The sequence below is a fragment of the Penaeus monodon genome, unplaced genomic scaffold (assembly GCF_015228065.2).
Source record: "Penaeus monodon isolate SGIC_2016 unplaced genomic scaffold, NSTDA_Pmon_1 PmonScaffold_56, whole genome shotgun sequence".
Lineage (NCBI taxonomy): Eukaryota > Metazoa > Arthropoda > Malacostraca > Decapoda > Penaeidae > Penaeus > Penaeus monodon.
In genome coordinates this window covers 95,628-110,627 of record NW_023660551.1, presented here as the reverse complement: position 1 = coordinate 110,627, position 15,000 = coordinate 95,628, and the positions used below count along the sequence as shown (strand labels likewise).

Below are 15,000 nucleotides of genomic sequence, written 5' to 3'. Positions count from 1 at the left end.
TAATAAAAGTTTTGGGTATTGATCGCTGCTGCTTTTCTTGGGTTCGGCAGAAGCAGTTAGATATGGTCTTTTTTTTTCGTTTTTCTTAGGAACTGTATTAACAGAGGTACACTAAATTATATTATCGGTTGCTGTATTTTTTCAAACTCGTATGTTATCTCTCATGCGAAAAGTTTTGAAATCATAATAAAATTTCGTTGTTTACAGAATTGCGTGTGGTTGTCCACTTAGTTACAACAAACTTTCATTATATGTTGACTTTACAAAACAAAACGCCATTTGGGTATCAGAAATTTGGATTGCTAAATATACTAGTTTGATATATAAAAAGGACTTAGCTGCAAAAGACGATACACGACGGACACTTTCAATTTGTTTTGTTCTCCGACATATCGTCTCTACTCAAGTTTCAAGAAGAATTTAGCATTCCTAAAGCATATGTAATTGAAATTCAACCCAATGTCAGGTTTATTTACTGTACCCTTTAGATTTTAGTGAGTTTTGTTACGTATAGATGGCTCCACGTGTGCTCAGCCAGCAAGGAGTCTATCAGTTGGCCCTTGTGACCGATCTTGATTTCCCCATTCCTTGAAGTGGCGGGGCAATGTATTTTCTTACCAATACTATTAATATTTACATTGTTATTATTGATATTATGATTAGTGAACTGTTAAAATATTAATAACATCAAAGACAATAACATAATAGAAATAAAACTTTCAAAAAATGAAGGAAAAGGGTAAATAGAAGAGATAGGTAAGACTGACTAGCTGACTCCTTGGTGACTAAGCACTTGTAAAGCAATCTATGTGTAAAGACATGGATTAACAAAGATAAACTTTTTATTACAGTGGGTATTGTAGTCTTGCCACCCGCTGACATTGGGTTAAAAGCTCCCTCCCCCGAAAAAGAAAAATGATATCGAATCTATATGTGTTCACACAATAACGGCCGAAGCAAAATACATAAAGAGAATGAGGAAGGGAAGGGAGGAGTGAGGAAGGGTAAGTGACGAAGTGAGAGAAAAGGTGTATAGAAGAGAGAGGCTGAATGCGAGAGAGAGAGAGATAGAGAGAGAGAGAGAGAGAGAGAGAGAGAGAGAGAGAGAGAGAGAGAGAGAGAGAGAGAGAGAGAGAGAGAGATGAGTTAGAGGGGGGGGTCGCTTTTCCCTAAAACACCCTTTGAGAGACGGCCCATCCCACTACGTCGCCCCGTGCTTGCAGTAGCGGGGCGCCCTGCGGGGGGATCCTGCAAGAGAAATAATATTTCTTAAGATAAGAAAGACTGGCATAGTAATGGTGTAAACAGTAACCAGCATAACAAAAGCAGCAGTAACGGTCCTAATGGTCTAAGCCAAGTCAGGAGCAAGAGGAAAACTTACACGTTCCCTGTCATGAGCGTTAGCACGATGCCAAGGGCGAAGAAGGCAAGGAAGGCGAGGCCGGTGTTCACGGAGAGAGCGATGGGGAGCGCGCGCTGCGGGCGGCACTGTTGCTTCACCAGTCGACCCGTCTCGTAAAAACTGCTGTACAGCACAATGCATACTGCTGCACCGGCCAGTAACTGCGGAAGCGATGGTTCGGAGATAGTTATTTCCCCTTATCAAGGTTATGTGACTGAAATCTGGTCCACAGCCTGTATTTACAGTATATCCATGCAACTTAAAAAAAAGCAATAGTTCCCGTCGCTATATACGTCCCAAATCAGTGTATAATTCAATATATGAGCTTGGATTTGTTTGTAACTATACTGTTCTACTAATTGTCACTGCACCTCTATATTTGCTATTTGCAATATTAATGATTATCGTCATTATTTAACTTGAAGGAAACATAACTTGAACAAATGCATAATACAGATTTTCTTTTTCATCTATATTTTATAAATTTCCATTTGTGCTACATAAAAAGAAGCACTTGTGACAACGAGGTCTGATCAAAAAGGGTCCAGGGGACATCGAGCAGTAAACGGGAAGGGCCTTCCTTCTTTCTCCCGCCATGAATCGGCCCTTACGGGCGTTTCAGAGCGAAGGTGCTCGCGGGCGCGCGGGGGGGCCCCAAAAGCCAGAAAATCCCAAGAGAACCAAAATGCCCTCTCGGTCTGCAGGCCTTTGCGGGCGAATAAGAGATTTATGCGTCGGCCCATCAATTTGGGCCCTGGGCTTTTGCGTTAGGCGGTGACGCGCCCCCCTTGTTTGTGCCACGATCTTGTGTTTGATGAGTTCGTCCCCCTAGTTACTCTTTCCTATACAATTTTCGGCATTAGGAAAACTCTGTGAAACCCCCTTTGGGAATGGCCCCCATTTGGGGGCGCGTGTGGACGTGGGCAGACCTTTACCTCCCACAGGGGAGGGTGTTGGGCCCCTTAGGGGGCCGATTTACGGTGGCTAGAGTTGCCTTTTTTTGCTGGGGAGGGGTCTGGCAGACCATTTATGACTGCCACCTTTTTTTTCAAAAGGGAACGATAGGCAGGTAGACCCCCTACTTTGTCAGGCCCTCAGCCGGTTCTGTTAAATACTGTGCTAGACGACACTAACTTCCCGTTTGCCATAGGAATGCCGGGAAAAAAGTTGTTCTCTCCTCATATCATCAAGGGGCTAACCCGAGGGGGCGAATGCCGCACCCCCCTTCGCTTCCACCACAGATCGTGGCCCATCCTAATTCCTGCGACAGGTCCATCGAGTGCCAAGCCATGATTCCTAGGGGCCCACAGGTCTCCTCCCCAGGGTTCTCACAGGGGGAGACAACCTGATGGGCAGGGTCGCCCATGGGAGGCGACTAGGGGGCCCATATAGCCGTTTTGGCGATCCCGGATTATGATGTACAGGTCCCTGCCAGACCACGGTGTAACCCGCGGTTGGACACGTGGCCCTGCCAACTGTACCCAGACCCGGGCGAAGGGACTTGTTACAAAAGGCCCCTCAAGGCAAGCTCCAAGGCACGGGATAGCGTCCGGGTTTTTCATTTCCAAGAGAAAAAACTGGAGTATAAAACCCTTAAAGACACGCAGTTTTGGCCCTTCTGCTAGGTGGGGGACATCCCAAAAAACCTCTTGTTGATCGATTTTAGGCCTGTTGCGGTTACTGACTTCCGGGTTTTGACAACCAGAATATGGACACCTCCCAAAGGTTGTAAAACTTTCGTGATTTAAACGTCCTCGCCACAAGCAGGAAATAAAGGGGGTTCCCCTAACGGGCCCCCCAAAAATCCGAATCGGGGTCTGGCCCGGGAGACCTCTGGGCCGGGGGCTTCGCTTCATTGCTAAAGCACAAGAGCCCGCCCCAAGTGACTCCAAGGATCGATAGGATGGCAACATCGTCGGCAAAGTCAAGGTCCCAGACCTTTAATATTGCCTAGGTTTCTCCCCACTACTTGGTGTAGCCTGCCCATTTTCCAGTCCCTAAATGTTGAAAAGTTGGGTGCAGGACACAGCCTTTCCCCACCCCGAATTAACAGGGGGAAAAAGTCGACATCCCCCACCACACTTTTTCAGCACTTTCAGTACCAGTATAGAGGCTTTCTATAGGCCCAAAAATTGTGACGGACCCCTGACCCCCGGATCTCCCAAGCGATTCCCGATGCACCGAGTCAAAAGCCTTTTGAGGGCATGTAGTGCGACAACCCACGACAAAATCCACGGCGTTCCACAATTTCTCGAAGCGGGGTGTAACGTCATTTTGGACTTGCCCGGGGTAAATCCAGACTGCTCCTCTCGGTGCCTGAGTAGGGGTTGCGGATCCGTTTTTAAAGAATGTGGGCGAGAACGCTGGTATGCTGAGCAGGGAAAGCCACGGTAGTTGCTTTCAGTCCCCCATCCCCTTTCCCCCTTTCCGAGTGGGTGACCACGCCCTCAGAGGTCAGGGGGGAAAGGTACCCGACTGCCCAAAAGGGAGTCAGGACTGTATGCAGGCCCCCACCATAGGTTCACCCCAGCCTTTAGCAGTTCAGCAGGGGTATCAATATGCCTGCAGCTTTCCCCCTCTTTAGCTTGGAAATCCCACCCAACCTCTTTTAGGGTGGAGGTTCCCCAGATGGGTGGGTCCGGCACAGGCCCCCAAATCGCTGCATCCAAGCAATGTTGGAGGTCCCCCTGGTACAACTGTTCAAAGTACTCAGCCCCCCGTTCACGAACCCCAAAAATGATCTGAGAGATCCGCCATCCGCTGATCAGACGCAGTACTGTGAGGAGGGTTTGGGGTTTAGTTTTTTTAGGTTGGAGGCAGGGGGAAGGTCGTTTACCAAGAAAGGCCCTTTGACCCCCCAGCAAGATTCCTGATGGGCTGTTCCTTGTCCCTTCTCAGCAGTGTCCCAGCCCTACGCACCATGGAAAGCGCAAAACTTGATTTCCCCTTAGCCCAACCGGACACCTTCAGGGCTCAAAACTCCCCGGGGGATGGTATTCTGCCTTTTCCTTGGCGTACGCCAATGGACCCGAGCTCTTCGGGTTACGCGTTTTAAGGACTCCCCAGGCAATGGGGCCGTAGGTTGCTGGTTTTTTTAATCGGTCAGAGACTGCCGTGGTAACCCCGGGGACACTCCTCCCCTTAGTCTGTCAAGTGAAAAAATTTTGGGTGGCCCTGGGGGCGGGGATATTGAATGACCCCAGGGTAGCCACAAGCACCCAGGTCGGGGTCGATTCCCTTGGGGAATTACCCCATCGCTGTACCAAGTCCCGCGATGGGGTGGAGCGCTGGTACGGACCAGAGATCCTCATTTTTTGGGGCCTACAAAGTCCCCGGGGAAGGAGGCTATTTTTCGCTGGGGATTACTCCCCGAGCCCCTGGGGACCGACAGAATTTTGTAGCCAGCTCGGTCACAGCCCGGGTACCGCATTTGGGGGTTGTGCAGAACAATGGAAAGTCTGCCGGGGGGAATCGTCTACCACAGATGCGAGTTTGCATAGAAACGCCTCTTTTACATCGGTTTAATCATCGGGAGAGCGTATACAGCAAAAAGAGACAAGAACCAAAAACATGCTTCAGTCTCAATGCCATGATACCTCCAACCGTGTCCCTCGATACCGGGGTGAAGTCGACTGGAGGGCTTGGGTACACCCTGGAGGTTTGCCTCGCTGCGGCCCGACCCGTAGTAGGTGTAAACCCCCCACACTGTCGTTGCGCTACCGGTTTCTCACCTCTGAGAGGGCAGCCACCCCAAAATCCCAGTCGCTTTAATTTCCGGATAGCAGAGGGAACCGCCCTCCTGCCCCAAACCGGAGTTCCAAGCGCCTCCCCGGAAAGCACGCCCGGATTAAACTCGGGGGGTCACTCCCGGGGCACGCCACCTCTGCCCCCCCCGCCCACGCAGCCCCAAATAAAGGGGGGGGCAGGCCCGTAGGACCGCCAATCCCCCGTGCCCTCGGGAAAAAAAAAACCCCGAGGGCTTTCCCCAAGTTTATGGTGGGTTGGCGCCTGCCGGGGCGCAGGCGGGACGAGTAACTCTCATTCCAATCCTGCACCCCGACATTTGCCCCCCCAGCGGGCCCCCCAGCCCGCCTACTTGTGGGTGGGAGGGACAACACCCCTCCCCCCAGCATTTCCATTTATGAAGGACGTTGCCAGAGGGTCATTCTGGGGAGAGGAGGACTGGCAAGGCCCACCTCCCCCGAGCCGCCCCATTACCCCAGGGTGGATAGGGGGGCAGGAGTTGATACGAAGCCAGAGCGTGTCCACACGCCGGTGGGCCATAACTCCGTACCTCTGGTACCGAATGTCAGAGAGAGAACCAAATGAGACAGCCATAAAAAGCTGACACAGGCCGGACCATAAGTGAAAGGCCCGGGCGAAGCCAGAACTTCGCAAATCTCAAACGAACGAAATACGTATCGGCCTCTCATCCAAGGGGCCGGCAGTTCGCGCCCCAACCAGGCGCAAGAAGATGCAACTGTGACCTGGAGGTTACTGCTGGGAACCACGGTGGGTAAGGACTACGTTCAGCATAGTCAGCACCAGCTGACACACGTGAGCGAGTCGGCATTAGTCGCCACAGGCCAGGCTCCCCTCTCTCCACTCAGCATTTACGCGGCTCATTCAGAGCTAAGGGAGGAACGTACCCGTAAAGGTGTTCAACAGGGTGCAGCGGGTTGCGCTAAGCCAGATAACGCCAAGAGAACTCTAATGACCTCTCGGTCTCAAGGTTTTCCTTGGGTGGTTTAAAGAGATGTACTGGACCCACCCCACAGCAAATTCGGCCTTGTTTCTTATCGCTATCCAGTCGCTTTCGTGTTCACCCTTCATTGTTGCCACAATTGCTTGCATTTAGCTTCGTGCCTATTCTTTCCTTTACGGATTTTCGGCATTAGGATAACTCTCTGCACACCTGGTGAGCTGGACCCCATCTTCAGGCACGTGCCCGGACATGGGCAGACCTTTACCTCCCGCAGGGGAGAGTGTGTCTGGGGGGCCTTAGCGTACCTGCCATACGGTGTGCAGAGTTGCCATTCTATTTGCTAGGGACTGGTATGGCAAATCATCTGATGACTGCCACTCTAGTTTTTTTTTTGCATAGGAATGAATAGGCAGATAGGAACCCCTCCCTTACTTAGGCCCTCAGCCTGGTTCTGTCTAAGTAGCTGCTGCTGGACAGAACATGGTCTTCCTGTCCCGCCATTAGTTTCTCTCCCTCATTGTGGTGAATCAGCCTTGGGTGACTGTTTCAGAGGGATGAAGGAACTTCCTTGAACATGTGCAGGACCCTCTTCCCTCACTGAGGTGAAAAAGCCTCTGGGTGGCTGTTTCAGAGGGAAGAGGGATTCACTTTGAAAAGGTACAGGTCTTCTCCTCACTCACTGAGGAGAAACAACTTTTGTGTGGTTGTTTCAGAGGGGATGAAGGGAACCGCCTGGAAAAAGTGCAGAGTTTCCCTTCCCTCCTGAGGTGACATAGCCCTTGGGTGGCTGTTTCAGAGGGAAGAGGATTCACTTAAAAAGGGTATAGGGTCCTCTCCTCCCTCACGGGAGGTGAAAAAACCTTTGGGTGGTTTTTTCAGAGGATGAAAGGAACTACAGGAAAAAGTGCAAGAGCTTCCTTCCCTCACTGAGGTGAAGCAGAAGCCAAACAATGATGTCCTGTAGGTGGAAGGGCATCCCTCTGGTCTTTCCCCAGGGTTTGCTGTGTGTGGCAGCCTGTGCACTGTGGAGATGGGAGTCCTGGAGGTTGAGCGGTGCCAAGAATGAGTACACCCTGTGGCTAGCAACACACCACTTTGGTCTTCTAAGTAAGACAGGCGGCCTGATCCTGGCCCGGTCAGGCCAATTGGCTGGTCTCCTTCTGGGGGCTAGGGTCAAGCAGTCATGCCGCCGTTGGCACTCACACGAGTGCCGTTATAATGGCTATTGGTGCGTATATCCTCTCATCACCCCTGTAGCTGTTAGACACTGGGTTTTACATTCAGCTTCCACTTTTTGGACTCCGTGGTGGGTGGGGGAGTGAGAGGACGAAGCAAAATACATGGAAAATCAACTAAAAAAAAAAAAACACAGATTCAAATGTTGATGATCTTTAAAAGGGCCCAGACCACGGCAGCCACCCTGAAGCCAATACGTGGCAAAAGAAAACCCCATACACGGGATGACTCTGTCATGCTGCTGCAAAATGGACAAGACAGAAAAAACATCCAAAACCAATTGTCTGCCCATCAGATTGTCCAACAGATGGACTCTCGTGCTGGCCTCTCCAGGCCTGCACCCAAGCCGGGGAAGCCTCTGAGTTCCCCTCACACGTCCTCCCTGACTGAGATAGGAGCACAAGCGAATCAGCCGCTGCCCCCATAAGTAAGCCCAAGCCGAAAGCGCGGGCCGAAACGTCGAGGCCGGAGACAGACTCTGAGGAAGAGTCTGGACCCCTAGGCGTTTCTCCCATTTTAAAGTATCAGCTAAACCTGAAGGTTTCGACAATGCCTACGAACTGGTCAGGGCACTGGTGATGCAGCAAAAAATCCAGTTGTCGATCGGGTTGCCAGATATCAGGGCATGACCATTATGCTCCCCCAGGCGCCTATGTTGGCAAAGAACAAAAGTGAAAAGCCCCTAACCTACTAAGAGAAAGGGAAACCACTCCCCCAAAAAACACAGATATCTCCAACAAAAGGAGTTTCCGCCATGCAAAAAGTGCAGAAAAAGAGCCACAGGAAATAAAGGGTTTAAAGAGCACTACAGACCCCACCCCAAGAGATGATCATCTCTTCTTAGATGAGGAAGATAGACTCCGTTGAATGCTGTAGTCACAGCAGTAGCAACAGCCCCGGGGAGTTCGATGAAGAGGCCGAGAAAGGGAGTCATGGTCGCCATGACAGCAATGACCCAGACTGTTGCAGTCCTGAAGGGAAGGAAGCTGGAGAGAGCCAAACAATCCCCACCCTCACCCTAGGATGAGACTCCCCCCCCCACTCCAACCCAGGACATGCTCCGATACCTCTCAATGTGAATATGACAATGTCTCTGATTTTAATTATCACCAAGTAAATCATGACAAACAACCAAGCATACTACAGTGGAACATTTATGGCTTCTCCTCAAGGAATGCCATCCTTACGCAATAGTGCGATCAAGGAGCATTGACAATGTCATGCTCCAGGGACATTAACAGTGGAAATGTTCACTTCTCAGGGTATCATGTCTTCTGCTGCCACACATTGCTGGCAAGAGAGGATTGATCACCCTTTCAGAGCAACAATCCCCTGTTCTGCAATAGTCGATGCACGCACTGTGGAGACTATGTTGAATCTCTGCTGTTGAAATTCACCTGGCCAGGGGGCCCCTCAAACTGTACAATGTGTACAGCAGCCAAGCTGTAAGAGCTTACACATCAGCCAAGTCTGTGTTTCTGCAGCACATGACCGAGTGATCATAGTGGGAGACATCAATGCACACCACCCTCCATCCTAGGTTCCCTGCGGGCACGGATGCGGCTGGCTATACATAGCCAACATGCTTGAGACATTCCTGAGATCACTCTTCTCAATACCCAAGTCCAAAATATCAGAGGAGGGGTCTAGACCTCACTTTGGCCACTGCGGCTCTGGTGGAGAGGATTAGTTGGTGTGTCGATGAGACTGTCACAAGTGACCATTACGGCACATAAGTACCCACTGTCTGAGATGCAAAGAACCCCACAAAGTGAATATGTGAAAGTGCTTGAAGCCAGACTTTAAATATCATTAATCAAGCAGCCTCACGACCATACCTAAAACTCGGCCTCGGTCCAGGAGCCCACAAAGACGCCTGGTACTTTAACAACGAGATTAGGGAGGTCAACCATAGAGTAAACATGTGTGAAAACATTCCGAAGGCAAAGAACCCTGACAACATACCCCTCTAAGGGGACTGTCAGGGATGCCAAGGAAACGCCACAGAGTCAGGCAGGAAAAGTGGCTGGAATGGTGTGAGTCCTTCAACCACCAAACCGCCTTCAGAGTGATGGCAAGGGTCAGGCGAGCTGCAGCCACTCACCCCCCAAAATTTGCCCCACCCCAGGGACCCTCAATCAGAGGCAAACAGACTGGCGCATGAGTTCTCGTGAGAAACAAGCAGCAACAGTCTGCCAGCCAAACTGAGGGCAAGACATGGACGTCTACAACCAAACAGACTTGCTCATATCAGAGAAAGGGAAAAACCGAACCCGATAACTCAGATGTTATCTTTTCTCTGAGGGAACTAAGAAAAGCTTACAAAACCAGTTCTAGCAAAGCCCTGGGGTCTGAGGGAATCTCGTACCACATCATTTCCACCTAGGTCTAGCAGGTGAGTTTGCAACTCATCAAGTCCGGGGAAAACATCCACTTTACCCCAGATTGAAAGAGGGCAACCATAGTTCCCATCCCCAAACCAAAGGAGCCAGGGAAATACCGCCCCATTCTCTCCTCAGCTGTCTGGTAAAGACGGCGAGAGGATGGTGCTAAACCGGTTCACCAGGGCATGAGCACAGCACACAGCATAGCCACGTTCTTAAGCACAATTGGCATGGGCACATCGTGGTAGTATTCCTTGACCTGGAGAAGGCTTTGAATTAGCAAATCCTCTTGCCATTCAGGAGAGCCTGACCCAGATGGGGAAACAGAGGAAAGCTTTCGGCTTGGTGACTACTTCAGGAACAGGACAAGGTCACCTATTACAGCACATGCCACTAGAAATGAAACACCCCAGGGGGGGGCACAAGTCTCAAAAACCAGGGAATGGACTTGGAATGGATCAAGGATTTCCAAAGCTTGGGGTAAGGATAAACCGGACCCTCTCCCTTCCAGGAGCAATGAGTGGGAGACACATAGGAGCCAGTCACAGTACTAAGATCATTCTATGTGCATGCCGTCCAGCCCCTTGTGGACTATGCCCTGGACTCATAAATCGATTAATGGGAGCACAATTCCTGTGAAAGGTATCCAGGCTCCTGGAAACAAGCCTAAAACAAAAAATAGTCAGACCCTAGAACAAGATAATAAGCTCTTTTAAAACAAACTCCTGACTGTCTCACACAGCCATGGTGTTAATATGCCATCAGCTCAAAGAAAAGGTTCTTGCTAAGGGCAGGGGCTTGCTTCACCCTAACTTTGTTGAAGCCTGTTGTGGGCCAACCTTGATAGAGTTCTCTATCATGAACGTCAATACCCCACGCCTAGTCCAAAGGCAGAAGTCCAAAGGTTCATTGCAGCCATCATACCCCCGGGTAGTAGAACATACTTCACGGATGGGTCAGTCGATCCCTTGAGCCACACTGCGGGCGCTGGCTTACAGCAAGGGATGCCACAAATCCATGAGGTAACAAACAACACCTTTCACTATAGGCAGGGCAGTTGTAAACATGGGAGCCCTAGCCCACACATCCCTGAGGGAAGACATACATAAGATCCAGGGCAGCCATTAACTGTCTTCAGCCCAGCTCACCCAAAGACAAAAATACCTCCTGACCACTGTGCTTACCATAGCACAGAGAATTCTTGCTCAGGGTAGAAGATTAATCATTAACTGGGTCCCCACCCAACATTGGCATCAGAGGGAATGAGTTTGCTGACAGACTGGGCCGACTTTGGGCAGGGGTATAACCACAAATCCCATGATCATACAAACAAGCCGAAAAAAAACTGAGGGAGAAGCGTACTGCAGCCGCTTGTCCTTCCTTCTGCAGCTTCTCAGAGAGGAAAAGAGATCCTCCCCTCGGCCAGCTGGTACTCACAGGGACTCAAGCGAAGACGACGAAAATCAAACTGTAATTGTTAGATAAAAAAAAGACTAATTACCTGCTTCTACACTAAACCCACGAGTCTTCTCACTAGCGGGAACATTTTTAGAGAGGATCACGAGTGGGAAGTGAGGGCTTTGAGTACTTGGGCAGCATTCATTTTTGGGAAACGCTCCTAACAGATTAAATCGCGTCATACTTCTTCATAATGCTGTCCTGCTCATGAAAATGTAAACATGGCAATCATAGTCCTCTTGAGGAAGCAGCACTAACTGGATATACATTTTTTTTTTCTAGGCGCATTAGGATAGACAATTGGTTGACAGGAGAGGGCCGAAAATCTGTGTTATACTGTGGATATTTCTGTTGTAGATGTCAGCTAATATCAGCCACTTCACCCTTTCGGCGTCCTGTTCTTGTAGTTGTTATGGTCTGTATTCCATAATTACTCATTGCGCCAAATATTGTGAATTAGGAAATAAACTACTTCAAAGAAAAATGCATGCTCCCCATCGACGCAAATTTTTCCCGTCATTCATAAATTTCATTCCATACAAGATGTTGAAAAAAAAGTTAGAAAATAAATACTATCATAATTTTTCATACTTCCATCCAAAAAAATCTGAGAAAGCATGCGAAGTTTGGGCCTTGCCGGGCTATGCAATGAGGGGACCCCGCCTGTGGCAACTAATGCCGACTCGATCTACATGTGTCAGCTGGTGCTGACTCGACTGAGCCCTAAGTCCTTACCCATCGTGGTGCCCAGCCACAGCAGTGACCTCCAGGCAACAATTGCAACTTCTCGCGCCTGGGCGGGGCGCGAACCACCGACCCTCGGAGAGAGGCCGACACGTTACCGTTGTACTAGCCCGGGGGCTGTTCTTTCAAGTTTTGTTTTGATTAGTAGGTTCAACAAATACGAGGGGCAAAGACCGACATGGCGATCCTTTTCCCCGTCCCTATTTTGGACGGGATCAGCCATTTCGGGGCAGGACAAGATCACCTCTTATTCGGGGCCCTTTATGCCAAGTAGTGGGAACAAGGCTTAAAGGTTTAAAGCTGCCCTGGTAAAAAAAGAAAGAGAGAGAGAGAAAGAGAGAGAGAGAGGAGAGAGGGACAGAGAGAGATTTTTTTAGCATTTTTTTTGGTCTAAGAGACAAGGGTTTGCCCTTAACAGGACTTTAATCACAGATTTAAACATATTTAGGCAGCTAGAGACAGGGACATGCCCCTGGGAAGTCGATTACGGATTTATGCAAAACGAAGGGCAAAAGATAGCGACCCGGAAACCATTGGCATCCATATCGTAAGGTTGAAGGTTGTTTTAGTGAATACATATTGAAATTAAACCTGTATTATTCCTTTTAATCAACACGATCTAATATTAACGAATATATATCATTACAAAAAAATTCATTCTAAAAAGTTGACTTCCTAGAACTCATACAAAATGGAGATTGTAAGAAAGATTTAACCCTTTGACACGATCTTAATTTGCTCATATTCAAAAAAGGACGTTGATAGTGTAGACATTAATAAAATTAATTTTGAGATAGACTTTTTACAAAATGTTCTCTTGCCCTTTATATATATTCATCTCTTTTTTAGCTGTAAGCAACTGCCGGAAATATAAACTTTAACGAAAATCCCCCCTCTGTCAGCACTTTTCTTTTCCTTTTTTTTTCACTGTTTTTTTTGAGTTTTACTTTTTTTCTAATAATCCCCCACTACAAACAATTTACTGTACCCCCAAACTAATTTTTGGGTCACGGGGCCTCTTTCTTGCCCCGCAATTCCAAACCCTGTCGATTTTTTTTATTATTGTATAAAGGGTACGGTGTTTTTTTTTTTGATGTTTCATAGAAATGTTCAGATCAAGGCGGGTTTTTTTTTTTTGGAGACGCTAGGGGGCATGGCGTTATTCCCACTTTTCTTGGGATCCGTAAACCCCATCTGAATTTGCAGGAATATTAGGACAAAGATTGACTTTTTTCTGAAAATAACCTTCAAAGCAGGCTCAATTCAAATTTTTTGGGCCCCGAAATTCAAAGGCGGACTGCTATAAACCCCAAAAGAAAAAATAAATCCTCTGAAATTTTCCCCGGGGGTCTGGCTGGACCAAAAAGTAGAAAAATTTTACAAGTAATACAAAAAACCTCAGAAGAGATTGGTGGTGTAAAAGGGGGGGTGTTTTGCCGGGGTTTGGGGTCCACCCCCGACAAGGAAGAAGAGAAGCGCCCGCACCCAAGGGCGCCCAGCTGGCTTTAGGGAAACCGATTTCTGCAAAGGAAGCGGGGTGAATAAAGTTTCGTGGACCCAAATTCAATCTGAATGCGTTGAATTCAAAAAAAGGCCCCTTTCACCTCATGGACACCGCCAGCTTACCCCGAGGCCCCCGGCCCCGTAAAACAGCCACCCGGGGCGAGGCCCGCCCCGATCAAAATCTGGGGGCCCCGCGACCCCGGGAGGGGTACAAACGCCCACGAAACCCCCCACCTTCCTGCTTCATGTAGTCCTGTCCCGGACTGGAAAAAGGGGGGTATAGTACAATAAATGGGGAGATAGACAGTAAAAAGATAATAAAAATGTATATTTATTTTTTATACAACTTATCATATATATGTAATATATATTAAAATATATTATATATTAGTGTGTGGTTGGGGTGTGTATGTAAATATATATATTATTTTATTATTATATATTATATTTTAATTATATATTTATTTTTTTTTTTTTTTTTTTTTTTTTTTTTTTTTTTTTTTTTTTTTTTATCGAGTCACTTTCTCTTTTCCCCGGGACTGATTGGCCCGCCCACCCAGCGGCTTAGCGGGAAATCGAGGTGAATTCCCCCCAAAGGGAAAAACGCACCGGGCCGGGGACTCAAACCCCCAAATCAGATTTCCGCTGACAGTCTTGAGTCCGTGCTTAAACCCCTCGGCAAAACCCCGGCCTATATATATGTGTGGTGTGTGTGTGTGTGTGTGTGTGGTGTGTGGTGGTGTGGTGTGGTGTGTTTTGTGGTGGGTTGCATATAACATACAACATATAAAATTTTAAAAATATTATATATATATATATATATTATATATACATATAATATCATCACAATAACGGTATGCTCATGTTTAAGCGCCCTGGGGCCTCTCCACCCTTTTTCGCCCCTCAACTGTGTGTGTGTTATCTATCAAAGTATCTATCCTTTTGTCAGTCTATATATTATCTATTAGATTATAAGGACTAAGTAATAAAGTGTTGGTTTTGGTGTGTGTGTGTGTGGGTGTGTGTTGTGTGGTTTGTGTGGTGTGTGTGTGTGTGGTTTGTGTGGTGGCATGTTGTATCCCATTCAGCCCTGAACTAATAAAATGGGCCCCCAAATTTGTTCCATTTTTTAAGTCGGAGGCGCGCGTAATTTAGAAAGTTTTTGCTTTAGATTCTATTCACTTTTTTTATGGGTTTTACAAAAAGTTCGAAAAGGGATTTCATGATTTTCCAATTCCATGGGGGCTGGTGGGGAAAAAAAGGGGGAGGGAAATTCTTCACAATATTCGCCCCATGGGTAAGTAAAACTATTTTTATTTCCCTTTTTTTTTATTTATGAAAACATTTATGGGGGTGCAATGATTAAGGTGAAAAAATCAAGTGAAAAGTGTTCTGAAACATTTAAAAACTATGTTTATGACGTAGGGAAAACATCCTTTTAGTGGAAAAAATTTTTTCCCCCCGGCTGGGATGCGTGAGTAAGGAAATGTACATTTACTAATTAAAAATATTTTCGGAAGACGATTTACATGTGTTATAATGGAAAAATTTTCAAAAATTTTTTAAAA

The 15,000-nt window shown here is 47.8% G+C and overlaps 1 protein-coding gene and 1 long non-coding RNA gene across 3 annotated transcripts in view; both read right to left on the bottom strand.

Annotated features, from left to right (window-relative positions):
- LOC119571239 overlaps positions 1-15,000 on the bottom strand; it is a 42,567-nt gene that overhangs the window by 25,753 nt on the left and 1,814 nt on the right. The window lies entirely within an intron of this gene.
- Positions 1,192-13,349, bottom strand: LOC119571241. The gene is made up of 3 exons (XR_005228549.1): positions 13,327-13,349; positions 1,382-1,563; positions 1,192-1,248 (listed from the first exon to the last, which is right to left on the bottom strand). It is a non-coding gene; the product is annotated as an uncharacterized LOC119571241 (long non-coding RNA).